At 43.0% G+C, this 19,803-nt stretch overlaps 1 protein-coding gene across 1 annotated transcript in view; it reads left to right on the top strand.

The window, feature by feature from the left end:
- Positions 1–19,803, top strand: part of LOC306927002 (uncharacterized protein) — a 122,655-nt gene that overhangs the window by 90,423 nt on the left and 12,429 nt on the right. The gene's annotated exons all lie outside the window — the stretch shown is intronic.

Below are 19,803 nucleotides of genomic sequence, written 5' to 3'. Positions count from 1 at the left end.
TCTTTGTCAGTCTAACGGGCGGCGTCATGCCGTCCGGAGGTGCCTATGCTGTGTGCTGTATGCTGTGTTGCGAAATAAACCATCTCTGAGGAACATCTTACTCTGCTGTCGTGCCGTCTCACAATTCTCTTCTGCTCTCCAGCTTTTTGGTTAAGTGTCTCTGTACAGTAATTCGTATAGTAGAACTGTGTTTCGTGTCTATCAGATACGACACATTAATATAGCTGGCGGGTGGGGGGGAGCGTGCGTGCGTGCGTGCGTGTACACGTGTGTGCACAGGATGTTGGGATTGGGATGTGCCTCAAATCGCTGTGAATGTAGAACAGAGTCTAGGCTATTCTACACTCTACAGTCACGCCACGGCGATTTGGATTGAAACGGATCCCAATCCCAGCAGCGTGCACACACAGAATTTGGATTTTAGAATGTAATAATGTCACGTACGCATGTCTATTTTTGAAACCTATTTGTAAAGTTGAAAGGTCTAAAGCTCAGATCGTCACGGTTCCTGTCGGGGTAACTGCATTTCAGACGACCTGCAGCAATTTGGAAGGGATCCGGCCCTGCCCGAGGGACAAGTCAATATTTTGGGCCCGAAACGGCTCGGTTCTCGGTTCAGCTCTCGGGTATTCGGTTCAGAGTGGACCCGTGCTACGCTCTACTTCACACAGGTGTGATTTTTAAAGATGGAGTGCCGTGACTTTTTTCCCCCACTAAAACATGTACTATGATTATACTAGGAGGAAGATTTCCTTCAAAAAAGTGTACAGCAAGTGTTAAAATTATGTTTTTATGTGGCCACACCCACCAGTTCATTAAGTATACCTGTTTTTACCTTAGCCCACAGCTGTTGTTGTATGATAATGTGGGAGGGGTTAGGGCTATATGACACTAAAATGGTGTTATGTTGTTTCAATTTGGCCTTTTGACTCAAAGGCTTTCAGCGTTCAGGTCCGTTTCAACGGTGTACTGAAGCTGTCAATGCAATCCCTATGAGAGGCATCATACAATAATTGCACTGGTTCATTCATTACTGAGGCTGTAGCGATTTTTTTGTGTGTTCCAATAAAGTACCATATGTTTGATTTGTCCTTTTCAATGCCACATACCTGCCATCTCAATACACAACCCACATGTGACAGGTTCTCTGTCTGCCGTCTCCCCTCTGCTCCGTTAACATTATGGGTAACTCATTCAAGTGGTAAATTAAATGTGAAATACATCCTCTATTGAGAAAACAATATATGTTGACAAAGACACTTCATACATTTGGAAACATATTTTTATTCAAATCAATATAGCCTTTGTTCATTGTGTATATATAGCCTATATATATTTTTTTTTTAAATAATTTTTATCCCACAATTTTGTAACCCATTTTTCACCCCTGTGTCAATTATCTAAAGTGATCCTGGGCTCTACACACCCTCTGCCAACCTAGTCGCCATATATGGGGGACATGGGGAGAGCAACGGACTTGAACTCATGCTTCCTTCATGCCTGAGTGTCCAAGTTGCTCCTTTACACCTGGCAGGGGGGAGTTTCCCTGGTTGGACGTAGCGCGTGGAAGGAACACGTTATTTCAACCAGTTCCTTTCCCCTCCATCAGGTGCCCCGGCTGGCCAGGGGGAGGCAGTTTAGAGACCAGGATTACTGCATGTTTTTTGTGAGGGTACCTACCCTAGGGGACACAGGGAGAACATGGAAACTCCACACAGAAAGGCCCTTTCGCCAACCCCGCCTCGGGTATGGGCGACCTTATAGCTGTGAGGCGACAGCACTACCAACTGTGCAACCGTGCCCCCATTGTGTATATATTTTGTGTTTTTTCTATTCACTTGGTCATTAAGGTCCACAGAATGAGAGGTCTGCTCTGCCGGAAATATCGCGGGAAAAAAAAAGTTATGTAGGCCATAATACAATTCCTATGCTGCATAGGATTATTATTTTTATTTTTCACATTTAAAAACAAATTTGGAACAACAACATATTGTAGGGTTGTGCAGGTGAGAACTCTCTGCTGTTTATAAGGTTAATCTCACCTAATTTAAAAAGAAATAATAAAATAAAACATCAAATATTATTTGGCAACACAAATAATACAACAATGGAAAGGCCTACATGGTATAAATTAATTAGTAGAAAAGAAAAGTGTGTGTGTGTGTGTGTGTGTGTGTGTGTGTGTGTGTGTGTGTGTGTGTGTGTGTGTGTGTGTGTGTGTGTGTGAGAGAGACATTGAATTGTTAGATTTGATTCATCAAATGGTTTCTATAAGTTTATTTTAAAACCATTTTAGTGAAGTTAGTTAAAAATCGCCCATTCATTTTTCCCATAGAGATTCACTAAAATATTTATAGGTAGGCCTATTTTAAAATATTTATATTTAAATGGATTAAAACAATTTATATCAATTAGTTTAAGCCTAGAATCAAGCCACCCTGGTGAATCATGACCATAAAACATTTGATTATGTGAATAAATGAAAATGAAAACATTTTAGTAAAAAATGAATTGGAGAGTTTTCAGTGGGCCCAGAACCCACTGCTATGCTCTATCCACCTTTTTCATTTAGCCCATAAATCTTTGTGTTTGTGTGTGCATAAGTTCCTCTTTCTCTTGCTGTGTCCGTTTTGAAAGAGAAACAAGTGGCCAGGTCTATGAAAACAAGCACAAATGAAAATAGCTGATCTACAAGCTCACAGCGACACATTGTGAGGTTGTACATATGTTATTTAAAAACACAAATAATACATCGAAATATTTTGAATATTTTTAAAACATTTTAATAAAAAAGGCACAACATATTTTCAGATGGATGTCTGTGGACAATTATCCTATAATCTGGGGTTCCTTGAAGAAATGTGGGAACCGCAGCTTCACCCTAAAGACCAGTGACGGACAATGCAGCAGGCTCAGGAGGCTGAGGAATGGCGTCTGTCTTCGCACCAATGTTGTTCAACATATACAATTATACATTCACGATCTACCGGAGACAACACCCCGGAAATATGGCTATGCCGACGACCTGGCCATTATGATGTGATGACCAACATGGGAGGCGATAGAAGCCGGCCTAAACCAAGGACTGTCTAAAGAGGACGAGACGCGAAGACAACATGGCGTCGTACGGGCGACGCCATGTTGCTCCATGGTGCTCCATGGAAGGAAAGAAACATGCGCAATGGGCTATATGCAGCCAACACTTCCGCGTTCAGCTTCCTTGGTCTCAACTGCGCATGTTTCTTTCCTTCCATGGAGCACCATGGAGCAACATGGCGTCGCCCGTACGGTCTTCGCGTCCCATCATCTTTAGACAGTCCTTGGCCTAAACCAGTAGATGAGCATCCTGGCAGCCTATCTGAGCAGGTGGCGCCTACAGCTCAGCAGTGGCAAGACAGTGTCAACAGCTTACCACCTCAACAACAGGGAAGCAAGAAGGGAACTGGATGTCTTCGTCAAAAACAAGCGCCCTGGAGTTCCAGCAAGCCCTGTGTGTACCTTGGTGTACGTCTGGATAGAACACTCCTTCAAACAACATCTTGAAGAAGTGACGGCCAAAGTGTCATCTAGGCACACAAGCCCTTGTCTTCTCCACAGCTGAGTACTGTGCCCCAGCCTGGTGCAGAAGCCCACATGTCAGGAACATTGTCGTCGTCATAAACAACGCTCTACGGACCATAACTGGCGGGCGGTCTGAAGCCCACCCCCGTGTTCCATCTGCCAGTACTAGCAGGAATTGCCCCGGGCCGGCCTCCGGCGGGAGGCTGCTACCCTAGCCTTAGCAAGGAAAGCCTGAATACACGACTGGCATATCCTGCACAACACCACCACAACTGGACTGCCCGTAAATAGACTCAAGTCCCGCCACCCGTACAACAAGGCGACACAAGAGCTGCTCAGGTCCATCCCTGAGGACCTGTCTACAGAGGCATGGCTGGCATTGAAGGAGAGGAACTGCCACGCCGGCAATGGACCCTACAGAACCGCCTGTGAACTGGGGTCGGACGTTTCAAAACATCCAGCGTGCGAGTGTGGGGAGCCGGAGCAGACCGCTGACCACATAATCACCATCTGTCCCCTGTACAAACCACCCTCGGAGGCCGGCCTATTCGATGTGGGACCTGAGCGTGGCTGCACACTACTGAGCTGGACATCTGATGATGACACACAAAAGAAGAAGAAGAAGACTTTAGAATCAAGCCCATAATAACATCAACCAGCAAATATTTATTTGCAAGTGACTTTACAGAAAAAACAAGTCAAAGGTTGCTTATAATAAGCAGACATGGCAACACTTTTTTTTGATTGATTGATTGAAATATGTATTAACAGTTTGCAGAATTACAGTACATGTCAAGCACAAACTCAATATAAAGGCTGTTAACTGTGAGCGGACGACCCAATTAAGCATTACACTTGTTTACAAGAGGGTCCACCATGTTCAATTCATCAAAACATTTAGAGACGTACAAATAGACACTTCTATATAGACAAAGAACAGAACAGGAATTCATCATAATGGAGGTACACTCCAGTACGAGGGGTAAAAGGTGAATAGCTGTTCCAATGTTTTACACTGTACCATGGCTCCCCCTATTGACCGTTTATGGTACCACCGTGCACGCTCCAGGGTCCAGCAGTGCTAGTGCGCATGTGCACAACCATTGTGTGCTGGACTGTTGACACTTTAATAATAAAAGTAATACTAAAAGGTGTGGTTTGAAAACAGTGTGGTCGTTAAGCAGCAGGAGGACGTTTGTTTGTTCGCAGCTCAACCACTTAAAGAAACACAGCTACAGGTAAAAAGATGAACTGATTCACCACGTTGTGTTTTTACTACATTATCTTTTATATTATTGACTCATCTTTTAACATGGAACTAGCCCCTTTCGGGACCCTCGGTTACCTTTTCTGAATTTTGGTTGAACAGGTTGCTAAACGTTACAATATTATATACATTGTTTGGTTGCATCATCAGTGGGTTGTACTATTGCAGGAGAGAGAGAGAGAGAGAGAGAGATGATACTACTGGTTCCCAAACAGTGGGTCCCATTTGTGGGTCACAAACACATTATTTTGGGTCCCTCCCTTTATTTTTTGTTTCTTACATTTAGCCTATTGTTTCAAAAATCCCCCAAATGTCATGAATCAAAAACAAAATTCAATTGTTTTTTTTAAGAAATTCCATGAATTAGAAAAACAAAGGTTTACAAAGTAGTTAAAATAGCCAATCTCCAAGCTCACAACGTGGTGCGAAGCTAGGTTGGGGCCTGGGCAAACATCATTTATTGTATGGGTCTTTCTTGAGCCAAAAAAATATTTGGGAATCAGTGGTCTGTTTTCTTACTGCAAGAACCATGTTGGACTTACTTGTAGCTCTATTATCCTGTTAGGGTCAGAACCATGTTGGACTTGTAGCTCTATTATCCTGTTAGGGTCACAACCCTGTTGGACTTGTAGCTCTATTATCCTGTTAGGGTCACAACCCTGTTGGACTTGTAGCTCTATTATCCTGTTAGGGTCACAACCCTGTTGGACTTGTAGCTCATCCCATTATCCTGTTTCTCTTTGAAATGCAGTTGAGATATAACCTTGATTAATTACCTTTTCATCCTTTAGACTCATTAAGTATTTAAACCTAGTTTATTCAATCAGTATTTTGTAACATTACAGAGTACAGAAGATAATCTTTCCATAAGCAACAAGGCTTTATTGATTGATTGATTAACATTGTATTCACAGTATGTAGAATGGATACATTTCATTTTATTTCACTGTATGTAGAATGGGTACATTTCATTTTATTTCACAGTAGGCCGATGTAGAATGGGTACATTTAATTTTATTTCACAGTATGTAGAATGGGTACATTTCAGTATTTCACAGTATGTAGAATGGGTACATTTCATTATTTCACGGTATGTAGAATGGGTACATTTCATTACATTTCATTACATTTCATTATTTCACAGTATGTTGAATGGGTACATTTCATTTTATTCACAGTATGCATCCGTTACCCTCACTTTATGTCAAAAGTCCTAACTATTACTCAAAGTATATTTTTTAACACCATAGTGTATTTTATGAATTTAACACATTGATAAAATTCCCTGCTGTGTTTCCTTGCTGCGCTTAGCCAGTGTGAAGGCAGACCGCAGCAAATTGAATATGCAAGAATCCCAACTCCTCCGCCCATTAGCATCGAGTCTACCGAAGTATTAGGTGAGAATGTCTCCTCACTGTATATGTTTCTTTTTCCTTTCTACCTCCATTATGATGAATCCCTGTTCTGTTCTTTGTCTATATAGAAGTGTCTATTTGTACGTCTCTAAATGTTTTGATGAATTGAACATGGTGGACCCTGTTGTAAACAAGTGTAATGCTTAATTGGGTCGTCCACTCACAGTTAACAGCCTTTGTATTGAGTTTGTGCTTGAAATGTACTGTAATTCTGCAAACTGTTAATACAATTTTCAATCAATCAATCAAACCTTAGTATTACATGGAGGTGTCCGTCTATCCCATTATTACCCTGAATGTGTTGTTCCTCTCCTAGACCAGTAGAGGTCGCAGTTACCCTCCTAATAATAAAAGACGGATTGTTTTTGTTTGACCCTCTTGTTCGATTGGGTGAAGCAAGCTGAGATGGGGACGTCATCAAGGACGCTGCTATTCAGTGTAGCCATGTCTGCTTATTATAAGCGACTTTGGGCTCATTTTTCTATAAAGTTGCTTATTGGTAGTTGCGGGTTGCATCTTTTGGGGGCTTGTTCTAAAGTGTAGTCGCTTATTTGGGCTTGTTTACTAATCCTAATGTTGTTTAAACCAGTGACTCCAGATTATTACGGGTTGCGGGTTGGGGTTCTGTAGTCTTGTTTTAAAAATCCGGTGGCTTGTTTTGTATACCAAACAAGCCAACATTTCTTTGATGTATATCCTATAAATACCCATAGGTTTGGAACTTTGGGGGAGTGTGAATCACATTGAGTGACAGACTGGGTCTGGTGTCTCTACTATGTGTGTAATAGTATAATATATGACCAAACACATTAATAATTATAGACATGCATAGTATTTATAATGATAAATGCATCAAATATGTATCGTCGTATTATATGACGAATCTGGCGAATCCAGATTCGGCACAAACAAGGGAGTAAATTATTTTCGCTCATATGCCACCAAAATGTGGAACGCCCTACCAGCAGTCATTAAGACATGCAAATCCCTTGACTCCTTCAAAACCGCTCTCAAAGCACACCTATACGGACGGCTGATCTGAATCCCCTCCCCCCCACCCTTTTCCCCCCCTCACTGTATATGTTTCTTTTCCCTTTTTACCGTCCTTTATGATGAATTCCTGATCTGTTCTTTGGCTAAATAGAAGTACGTCTCTAAATGTTTTGTTGAATTGAACAAGGTGGACCCTCTTGTAAACAAGTGAAATGCTTTATGGTGTCGTCCACTCACAGTTAACTGTTTTGGAATTTAGTTGTGCTTGAAATGTACTGTATTTCTATATACTGTTAATAAATACTTCAATCAATCAATCAATCAATATTATTGGGCATCCATTGGCTTGTTTTTTCGAGGGACAATTTGTCTTATTTCTCTCACAAGAGTTGGCAACACTGCTGGTATTCCACCGCATAGATATATATAAACTATGTTCCACCGTCCCAGTGTTGCCATGTCCGCCTATTATAAGCTATATATTAAAGCTATATATTAAAAGTTGCTTATAAATATATTGGTATTGATATAAATATTGGTAGTTGCGGGTTGCGTTTTTTGGGGCTTGTTTCTAAAGTGTTTCTTTATGGTGTTTAAACCAGTGATTCTCACACATCTCCATGTCAAGGACCTCCACATTAATGTATTTGTCCAACTAAGGACCATACAATTAAAAATGTTTTGTGCCAGGAACAAGATTTGTGGTGTTCCACCTTTTTGCCACATTTTTTTCCCATGATTTTTTTTGAAATAGCAGATTTACAAGCTCACAATGCGTCGCATTGCAACGCGTTGTGAGCTTGTAGATCTGCTATTTTCAAATAGCCTAGTCAGGCTTCTTTTGGGCTTGGTTTCATGGACGTGGTTGCTTGTGTCTCTCACACAATGTGGCAACACTGTCAGGATTCTTTTGGGCTTGTGTTCATGGACGTGGTTGCTTGTGTCTCTCAAACAATGTGGCAACAATGCTGTCTAAGAGGGCCACTACACGAGGACGTCGCGGGCTGTTCCCCGCCTAAGTTTGTGAACGATATAAAACTTTAATGCGTCTACATTGCGGTTATGTTAATTATGTTTGCCTTACACACGAGACCGGTAAACTGCTCCGTTTTCAAGATAAAGATGCAGTACACATGGCTGGCCTGTAGATGGCCACCAAACAAAAGAAAAAGCTTATTCTAAAAGTAGGCTATATGAAAGCGTTGGTATTTCACACAGGTGTTGCCAAATAACTAATTATCTTGATCAGATGCGCATATGCGTCATATCAATTTAATGAGCAGAGCAGTGCTGCTTCTCTCTCTGAGTCTGCACACACTGACTGACCAGCTAAAGTGTATGCCTACTAAACCATAATATATGACAAACCTTGGATTAATTCTTCTGAAAACAGCAGCAAGCACAAAGTAAGTGTGTGAGAGAGAGAGAGAGAGAGAGAGAGAGAGAGAGAGAGAGAGAGAGAGAGAGCGTGCGCACCCCTTCTATTTTTTAACACGCAGCATCTCTCTCTCTCTCTCTCTGTGACTGTGAGACTGACACAGACGCGGTCAATAATATATAGCATAAATAATAGGCCAAATATAACACTTTCCCTCTATCTGTGATCAGCTCCTCACACACAACTCCTCTCTCGCGCATGCCTGCTCAATCTCAGCAACTGTTTGCGTGCGTGCGGGCTGCAGATCGGCTATTTTTGGAGAAGAGATTTATAGACATTATGTGCAAATATAAAATAGCTGTGATACTTATATGTAAGTGGTTATGGTGAAATAAACCATTAACACTGGTTAGTTTGGAGGGGGCGAGGGGACTATGACATCACCGTTTCAGCACATTAGGCGGCATTTGCTATACACACGGAGACGAGAAAGTCGCGTCTCCAAACTTTCCCACTCTGGAAGGTAGTTTCAAAATTAGCCGTTAAAGTCCCCCAAAACGCCGTCTCCGTGTGACAAAAAGGGCAGATCGGGTAATTACTTGCCCCAGAAACACCGAAATCGTCCTCGTCTGTACAGGCCCTAAGAGTACCGAGTGACTTCCGCCCTCACAAGTAGAGATACTCCCAAGGCGAACTGTTGACAAACGGCCCTAGTCTTTCAGGTAAGCGTCTTTGTTGCATATTACCCAAGTTACCATTTTATTTGTACAGTATCGTGTCTCGTGTGCTAGCATCGGGGGCTACATGCATGCTCACTGGTCAACAAAAACACCTTGAAGACCTTAACAGGAGCCCTCGTACAAGGTTTCTTTGACTATGCATGCACCTCTTGGTACCACAGCACCTCAAAGGCCCTTAAAACAAGGCTCCATGCCTCCCAAAACAAACTGGTCAGGCTCCTACTTGGCCTCACCCCCCGAACCCACCTCACCCCTGCCCACTTTGACAGGCTGGAATGGCTAAGGGTTGACGAAGTCCACACCCACAACACCAGAGGGAGTGCAACAAACCATGTACAACCCAGATTCGGCACAAACAAGGGACTAAATTATTTTCGCTCCTATGCCACCAAAATGTGGAACGCCTTACCAACAGTCATCATCCTGTGCCACTGGGTGAACACCAGTTTTGGCCCTCGTTGCCACCGAAGCCCATTATAAATAAAAGAAAGAAAATTAAATTCTATTGTGCATGTAATGTGCATGTCATCACCTGACATGCAGATTAGAGCAATTTTCAAAATATGGATAAAAAAGGCGTCCAAAGGCGCCAATGGCACTCGCGGCCACCAGGGGCAGGTGTCCAAAAGCACTGAGACAGTTAATGGACTGCCACTCCCAATAGCAGCTTTTCTGTGACATATATTCATATTTTTAATTCATAATTTTAATGCCAAAAGAAAAATCCGCGATATACACACTATATCTCATTTTGACGGGGCAAGACTATAGTATTGGGACAATCAGTCCTGATGGTGGCGGTAACGTCACCATTATGCCGATTCTGACCAAATAGAGCGAGTGAGCGATGACCACTTCCGGTTTGCGATCAAAATATCCGGTAGTATCTTTGCTACTGTGCAGCACTATCAGATGTCCGGAATGCTAAGCTATCATCGTATTTTTCATAACTAAGTCAAATTAAGCTCTAATCAAGCCCAAAATAGCGCATTTTACGCAGCGATGCATGCGCGATCACACATTTTGTTATATTAAGCTCCCGATTATAGGGAATTAAACCAGCCCGTCAATTCCGTCAACGGAAGGTTTGGATGTATTAATCCAATCCGTCAATTCCGTCAACGGTAGTTCAAGGGTTTAAGAAGACATGGCAGTATAATATTGGTGCAAAATGGAAATATGTAATTAAATAGTTAATATCTCAATTAAAAGGAGAGAGAGAGAGGGAGAGATCCGGTAGAGAGAGAGGGAGGGGGGTCGAGAGGGAGAGAGAGACAGAAAGACATAGGAGCACCCATTTCAAAGACTAAAAAAATGCCGTCTAGCGTGAGGCCTCGCAGGCGCGACTCCGCGAGGCCCTGTGCGGCCGCACCGTTCGCACAACCTAAAAAGCGGCTCTGATTAATAATTATATTATAGTTACTTATATTAGTGCAGGAAATATTAACAGAGACAACTCTACTCACTGCTGTTGATTTGAAGAACCCGACTTTCATTGTGTGCCAAAAAAGACCAACGTGTCTACATTCTTTGGCAACAGGGAACTTCTATTTTTGTTGACAATAAATCCCGCTTTGGATAAGATGCGCTGCTCCCACGGGGTTGTAGTGGCAGCCTGGCAGGGATGGATAGAATCATCTTCGCTACAGGTGCCAACTTTGGATAACGTGGCACATTATTTTTCCACCACGACAGTGGTCGTGGACTTGTGATACGGCAAATTTGGCACTCCACCTTTTCTGGGTCATCTTTGCATATTTTAAGATGCAACCAAGTCACTTTTGACTTATTTTTCTGCGTGGACGGCATGACTGCAGCTGCACTTGTTGACTTCCTTGTTAACACGTGAGGACGGAGGAGGCGTTGCGAGGCGCCCAAAATGGGCCGGCTCGCGGACCAAAAGGGGGAGCTTTTTTAATAGAATAGTCGATTTCTTATTTCCAGATCGATTCCCGTGCTTATCGAACGAATGTCAGCCCTAGCTGCCACAATGTCTTATTTTCACTGCACAATAACAACAAATACCAGGACACTCATAATATAGTCCGGTTGCTTGTGTAATTTCAAACCATATTGGATTCTGTGCAAATGGAATCATGGATTTTCTGATTTGTCATACACATAGTATTTGAAAGCTTAGCCTCTTAATTTTCCTAATTTGTACAAAACTGAAACATTACCATTATGTGAGACGCAATTTCTATCAGTTGTGAAAAATACTTGCTCTGCCGACTGGCAGCGTGAACAAGACATTTGGCGTTGATCGCTACAGTAGTTTGTGAGATTTTATCGCTGCAGTAGTTTGTGTGATTTGATCAGTGATGGGCAAGCTACTTGGAAAATGTAGTATGATAATAGTAGTGCTGCTGTAGTAGTAGTTTAACCGTCAGTTAATAACCTGGGAGGAAAACATAACTACACTAGTAAGCTCACTGAGAGGTATTAAGTCAGACAAATATATGGATTACAGCACCTGAACACAAGTTAACTTAAGGTCGGAACACCCCACAGATTTTCAACCAGCTTTGTATAATCAGTTTTAGTCATGCATTTAGTTTGATAGTTATTGAGAGTTTATTTGAGTTAAGGTGTGGGCCAGTGATACCATTGAGAGTTGATTTGAGTTCAGTTGTGGACCAGTGATGTCATGCACAGCACTAATGACATCACTGGTCCACAACTCAAATCAACTCTCAATAACTGTCATACTCAGTGATGTAAATAGGTTTTCAATGTAATGGGTCCCGGGATGCACAGGTGGTCATTCGAATGAGTCCCAAAAAATTCTTATGAGTCCCAAAAAATCACACCTGTGTGAAGTGAGTGGTGCAACTCCGTGAGGGGGTTCGCGGGAGGGGGGGGGTTCCAGACCCCCAGGAATGCGCCCAGGGGGCCGGGCCGGTTCCAGGGTGCCGCGTCCGAACCGGTTGAGAAATGACAGTTACCATGTGGCGGTCCCTCTACTGTACTGTACTATACTGTCACTGTAATGTATTGGCACCCCCCGAAAGCATCATATATATACAGTTAATACGTGCGTGTGTGTTTGTGTGTGCGTTAGGTTGCGCAAAGATGGTGAAAAACAACCATGCTATTTTTGTGCTCATACCCAGACACACACATAGCTCCGTAAGGGAGCACCACTCAAAAATAATAATAATAAAACATTTTTTATTTTTTATAAAAAAAATATATATATATATAAAAATATCAAATAGGCCTATACAGTATATGTTTTTATGTAGGCTAGTAGTATTAGCAAGCACAACTCAGTAAGAAATACTAATAGTGGGCAACAGTGGATTTAACATAGCTTAATATACCAACCAAAAGTTGTTTGCAGTTGCAATTATTGTACTGTATTGCCATTGTGGATGTAAAATAATTTCTTTGGAAAAGTGGAACTTAGAAGTCACTTGAGTCCCTGTATACAGGGAAGAATGCCCTGCCCTACACAGTACACACGCATACACACAAGACAAGAGACAAAAGAGAAGCGTTTATACAGCTGCCATTAATAGTGCCGTTGATTGCCAAGTCAAGTCAGGGGTCAGGGTCAACGAGGCTCGTTAACAAGCTGATTCATATTTGCGTTGAAAGCGCATCCACCGCATAGAGTATAGGGGAATCAAGGGGATCCACCAAGCTCAAAGCATGTTGGAGTGACAAGCGAGCGGAGCAACACACTAAAATCGGTCGTGGATTTATTTTGGCCGGTCAATTTCAGATGAAAAGGTTAGTACTAGCAGACCTGTATATGTATAACGATCAATATTATTCCAGAGTGGTCCAAGAAATACGTTTAAGACGATCGAGGGCTCATCATGTCGTGTCTCTCTCTCTCTCTCTCTGTGTGTGTGTGTGTGTGTGTGTGTGTGGCGGGGGCAGAGCCATAGGGGGGGGGGGGGGTGGGGGGTGGTGACCGAGAGTTCTAGACTTCCACGTAGAACAGTGTGTGACCGAGCGAGTGCCATAGTCTTCAGTGCAGCCAGGATAAAGTTGCGTCCTATGGACGCAGAGGATTTTGTTGTAATGCGTCCCATAACTATAAAGTGCGTTTTGGGACGCAAAACGCACCCTATTTACATCACTGCATTCTTCTTGTGTGCAGAACAGCACAGCAGCAGTAGCCTACTGGAGCCATAGCCTACTGCTGTAAGTGTGCATGCTTACTGTACAGTAGGGGCAGCGGTGGCCGAACGGTTTGCGGAGCGGTCTTGTTATCGGAAGGTCGCCAGTTCGTAGCCCCGGACCGGCACGTTAAAATTACCACCGCTGAAGTGCCCTTGAGCAAGGCATTGAACCCCTACCATGAAATGTTCTATGAGCAGGGTCTGGCTGTAAACAAGTTCGTCGAGCTTAGTCCATTCACCCTGGGTAAACAAAGAACTTTGCTTTGCTTTGCTTAGTTAAAGCTGTCCTGTTGTTATGCAAAGTAGTATACATTTGATTCGGCACGGTAGGCCTACTTGACACGGTGTGAAAATAGGGGTTGGGCAGTAAACCTAGACCCTGTTCAATATCACCATAGGCTATGGTACATTTGGGACTTTTTTTTAAGCTGAGATTTCCCATTTAACTTTATACTCATTGTATTAAGTGGATGTTGTACGTCCAATGTGACGTCATTTGAGGTTCGGGGGGGCGGGTACCGTCCTAAAGTCGGCTCTTCGGTGCTACTGAAAATTTCTGACGAGCCGAAATCATTTCGGCACTACAGTGCCGAAACAGGGGTAACATAGGAGTATGAATCGGCCCTTAGAAATGCATGTTCAAGCTCCCACACTTTTTATGAATTAACTGCAAGCAGACAATGTACATGCAAACAGTAAAATATGTCCACCCTGTCGGGGACAAATTCAAAGTAGACATTTTCAGAAAGCTATTGTGTCCCTTTCTCAATAATATATTTTAGTTTAGATAATAATGAAATGATTAAACAATTTGTTTCTCTATAAAATATGTGAGAGTGGCACTTTATTTTCTAAATAAAATCTAGAAAAACATAATTTGTCAAACTTTCAATCAATACTATGTAGCCCTCATTGGTTTATAAAGGAATCATACAAAAAGCAGAGCTAACTTGTGAAAATAACACACAAATGACAGGGCTTACAACGAAATGGAACTTTTGAACTGTAGAACTAAAATAAAATATGAGAAATATATAAAATAATATAATAAATAATATAATATAAATAATAATAAAATACAAAATAATATAAAAACAATACAAAAATAATATAATTCTTCACAGCTAAAGGACAGAAAGGCAATAGTTTCTACATGAGTTTGTGTACACGGCCAATAGTTTTACATGAACAGTAGTTAGATGGCTTCACTAGGCTACACTAGGCCGGATCCGGCTGGAATAGCCCAGACCAGGGTGCACCAGACTGCACCAGACTCCAACAGTCTCCATCAGGCTGATCCAGGCTCCCGCCAGCCCTGTAGCTCCTCACACATGCAATTAACCACTGTGTACACGGGCAATAGTTTCTACATGACTTTGTGTACATGGCCAATAGTCCAACAGAGCACAGCACAGCCCACCAGAGCCCAATAGAGTCCAGCCCAGTCCTGCCTATTGAGGGAATTGACCAGGAAAGGGGGGTAGTTGGATGGCTGTACTAGGATATACTAGGCTGGACTGTACTATAGCCTAGAAATGTTCATGTAAAACTATTGGTCGTGCACACAAACTATGGCCCGTGTACAGACCCCCAGAGGTCCCCGAACCACACTTTGGGAACCAGCCATGGCTGTACTAGGCTGGACTGTACTATAGCCTAGAAATGTTCATGTAAAACTATTGGTTGTGCACACAAACTATGGCCTGTGTACATGTGTGGATCTCTGCTGCCCCCCATTGATAAAACATAGGCGGCACACCGTTGTACATGAAAAGCAGCCAGCGAGTGTTCACACACCAAGATTACTATGGGAAATGAACATTTCATGTTCACCGGCTCGAAAGTGTACACGGACCATAGTCATTTATATTGGAACTGCCTTCTGTGAACACAAAAAAACGATCGTTATCGATTGGCGATTGGCATGCCATCGACCCTCATCTGAGGGAGAACCAAAACGGCTTTCGAGAAGAACACATGTTTATTTTCTCTTTAGTTTAATAATATATTTTCAGTTAACCTTTAATCCCTGTTTCAGATTAATTTCATTGGTTTTCACTCATTGAGCTCCTCATCCGAATCTGGTATATTTTCTGATTTATACGCAGTCAATTCATAAATCTTTATACCCACCTTATCATTAGTTATCCTTGCGCAACTTGCTAGAAAAACACTGAATGATTTTGCTTGTTAGCTCGGTAGGTAGAGCTCTTGCCTTTGCAACACAAAGTCATGGGTTCAAATCTCTCTGTGTATGAGTCTTTAAGAACCCTTACCTGCCCCCCACTATAAAAAAACGACCCTGTCACAATTCCATGGTCTTCCATGTTTCTTGTGCATATTATTCTTATTGCCTTCCTGCTTGGTCCTGCCTTATCGCTGCTTGCAGCGATTTGTTTCTAGTATTATTATTATTATTATAATACTTATTATTGTAAAATAATATTGAAACATAAAATGTTGTTTCACACACTTTGGCAGTCCAGGTAAACTAAGCTTGCCTAAAATAGCTCATCTACAAGCTCATGCATGGGCCGCAGATCGGCTATTTTCGGAGAAGAGATTTATAATATGACATGTGCAAATATGAAATAGCTGTGAACTTATGTAAGTGGTTATGGTGAAATATGGTTAGTTTGGAGGGGGCGAGGGGACTATGACACCACCGTCGCGTCTCCAAACTTTCCCACTCTGGAAGCTGGTTTCAAAATTAGCCGGTTAAGTCCCCAAAAACGCTGTCTCCGTGTGACAGAAAGGGCAGATTGGCTAAATACTTGCATACTTGGACATAGCACTAGACCACTGGGTGCGTCTTGGAAAGTCTGGTGACGCGAGGTTGATTAGGTGCGTCTTCTCTTGAATCTAGGGGGACGCGTCTAGCGTGCACGCACATGCACCGTTCCGTTCCGCGTGCACGTAAAAGAATGACTGGTACCACGGCATGGTACTGTGTTCTACGAGCATGACACCACTGGTCACCAGGCTTTCCACCTCTGAGGAAAGCCTCTCTCTGCATTCGATCGATCAAGCCATAATGCTACTTACGTTAGCATCTGGCTGTTGTTGTCACAAGACTCCGGAGCCCATCTTAGATCTTCGGCACCATAAGAATCCATTCTATCCGTTTCTTTCAATCGCCTGTATCTCCTATTCCTTGTCCCAGATGGCATTTTTGGTCAAAACAGCGTTTCTTTGATGGCACAGAGCCGGCGATGTGGAGCTCTCCAGTGCACTGGCATAGACCCATATTGTAAACAACAGTTGAACGGGACCTGTTCAACTTCCTAGGATAATATTACTTCCGGTAGTCTAGAAATGTGGCTTTTCAAAATAAGAGCTCAACTGGGAAAATGCTGGCGTGAATTAGATCCTAATTTTTCAATAAATGCTAGCGGGCTAAGTGTTAATGTCCTGTTGTGTTGTGGTGCACACACTATTGTAACAATGGTTAATGTCCTATTGTGTTGTGGTGCACACACTATTGTAACAAAGGTTAATGTCCTGTTGTGTTGTGGTGGACACACCATTGTAACAATGGTTAACGTCATATTGTGTACATTGAAATGTAACCCTAACATCCACTTGTTCAAATGTGCCCAAATTTGCTGACCTCATCACTTTCGTGATGACGGCTATGACCGTTTTTAGCCCAAGGAGTGTTTCTTTGTGAACTGAAAACTAATGCTTGGAATGGATTCAGTGTCATGCAAACCTGCTACTTTGACATGTCGCACGCAACATAAAACGTAATGAAATTTTGACATTTTGCTATATATAGGTAATTGCGAAAGCAATGAGCCCTTACTATGGAAGCCAGGCAGAACATGTCTGTCTGTGTGACACCACGCGCCACCAGAGGGCGCAGTGTGGTTTTAGACAGCTATGTGTGGTACACACACGTTAGTTAGACAACGAAGCACTGTTGTGTAGGGATGGAATTCGTTTTTTGCAGTTTTTTTCGCCCCTCTTTTCGAAGTTAAACTGGGCAAGCTCTAAACTGACCGAGACGCGACGGGTGCGCCGTGGAAGTAAAGTAAAGTTTTGGTTACATGTTTAAAAAGACAAGAGGGGAGCTAAATGCAATAATAATCTAGCTGGGGAGTGTATTTCACATGGGGTTGGGGCAGACCATTGTCTGACCACGGACTTCCACGCTTTCTGCTTCGCATCGAAGACAGCTTGACAGCTTTGTGCTGTGGTGAAATCACCGCCAGCCTCTGGTGTCCTCTGTGAGACATGTTAAGCTGAAGCATCTAGCATGGGAGCTAACGTTGGTCATAAGGATTATGCACACAACCATGCCGTTATCCACGCGTCCATCCGATAGCTTTTAAATGTAAATGTTCCATCCACGGAGCAAAAGCGATATAAGCAGCTTCTTCATTCATTGATTCGTTTGGGCTTTGTTGTCTGTCTATCGTAAGGCAGATCTACAAGCTCACAACGCGGTGCAACCAGACGCAGTGTGAGCTTGTAGATTGGGTATTTTTGGTGTGTGACACCGTCGTACGATGACTTATACATTACACTTTTACAGTGACGGTACACAATATTAACAGTTCCCTCTGTCTGTTAGAAAGCTACTGTATTTCAAACCAAGGCCCTAGTAAAATGTAGTGCAAGGGATGGTTAAAATTAGGGATGGAGCTCGTTCATTTGTATTGATAACGATCACCTTATCGAGCAGGCGTATCGAGCCGGGTCCTTATCGAGCCCACTATATAGCATTTGATATTAATTTGTGGAAAGCTGGGAGACAATACATTCTGAACACCTTATTCTTTTTTTCCATGACACACACACACACACAGAATATGCATATCTTTTCTATAATCTTCTCTTTATTTTAACCATTCCTTGCACTACATTTTACTAGGGCCTTGGCTTGAAATACAGTACTTTTCTAACAGACAGAGGGAACTGTTTATTGTGTACCGTCACTTTAAAAGCGCAATGTATACGTCATCGTACAGCGGTGTCACGCACCAAAAATAGCCAATCTACAAGCTCACACTGGTTGCACCGCGTTGTGAGCTTGTAGATCTGCCTTACGATAGACAGCTCCCTCAGTCAGACAGACAACAAAGCCCAAACGAATCAATGAATGAAGAAGCAGCTTATATCGCTTTTGCTCCGTGGATGGAACATTTACATTTAAAAGCTATCGGATGGATGCGTGGATAACAGCATGGTTGTGTGCATAATCCTTATGACCGTTAGCTTCCATGCTAGCTGCTTCAGCTTAACATGTCTCACAGAGGACACCGGAGGCTGGCGGTGATTTCACCACAGCACAAAGCTGTCAAGCTGTCTTCGATGCGAAGCAGAAAGCGTGGAAGTCCGTGGTCAGACAATGGTCTGCCCCAACCCCATGTGAAATGCACTCCCCAGCTAGTTAATTATTGCATTTAGCTCCCCTCTTGTCTTTTTAAACATGTAACCAAAACATTTTCACCCGTTCCACCATACTTCCACGGCGCAACCATAACGCAACCACCCGTCGCGTCTCGGCCCCCTTACCACCGTGCTCAGTTTAGAGCTTGCCGGCGGTGGCTCAGGGGTAGAGTGGCTGGATGGTAACCGCAAGGTTGCCTGTTCGAACCCGGGCTCCCCCAGAGTTAGTGTCGAAGTGTCCTTGAGCAAGACACTGAACCCCAAATTGCTCCCGATGTGCTGGCTAGTGCCTTGCATGGTTTCTGCTGCCATCGGTGTATGCATGTGTGTGTGACTGGGTGAATTGATGCACAATCTATGTAAAGCGCCTTGGATAAAGGCGCTATATAAATGCACCATTTACCATTTTGCCCAGTTTAACTTTGAAGAGAGGTGGTGAAAAAACAGCAAAAGATAGCCTACTTTGGCAGCCCTCCTGCATGCAAATTTCTGTTGGTAGCAAACTACAGCATGTAATCCGCCTTTGTTTTAAATTGTCCCCCATTCGCACGTCGGCAAAAAACGTTCACACCTCCGGTCGGAGATGTGCTGCCACCCCCCGTCAATCATTTAATCCACGCTATGCGCCTGCCCCTTATTATATAGCGAGCTGCCCATGACGTCAGCAGCTGCGGCTATACCCGATAAGAGGCTCGACAAGCCAAAAGCTTATTGATACTCGGGTCTCGATAAATGCCGAACCGGGTTTGTAATGGCCCCGGTTTTCAGGCTCCATCCCTACTGTTGTGGCAGTCTGACACAGATACACACATATACACAACACACACACACGTTAGACAGCCAACTGCGCACACGTTAGACAGCTAACTGCACTAATTGTTATTGCAATTTACGAGCTGCGATCGCTTCCCGCGTTCGCGCG

This window comes from Electrona antarctica, assembly GCF_951216825.1.
Source record: "Electrona antarctica genome assembly, chromosome: 7".
NCBI lineage: Eukaryota > Metazoa > Chordata > Actinopteri > Myctophiformes > Myctophidae > Electrona > Electrona antarctica.
This window is presented reverse-complemented; position numbering and strand designations above follow the sequence as displayed.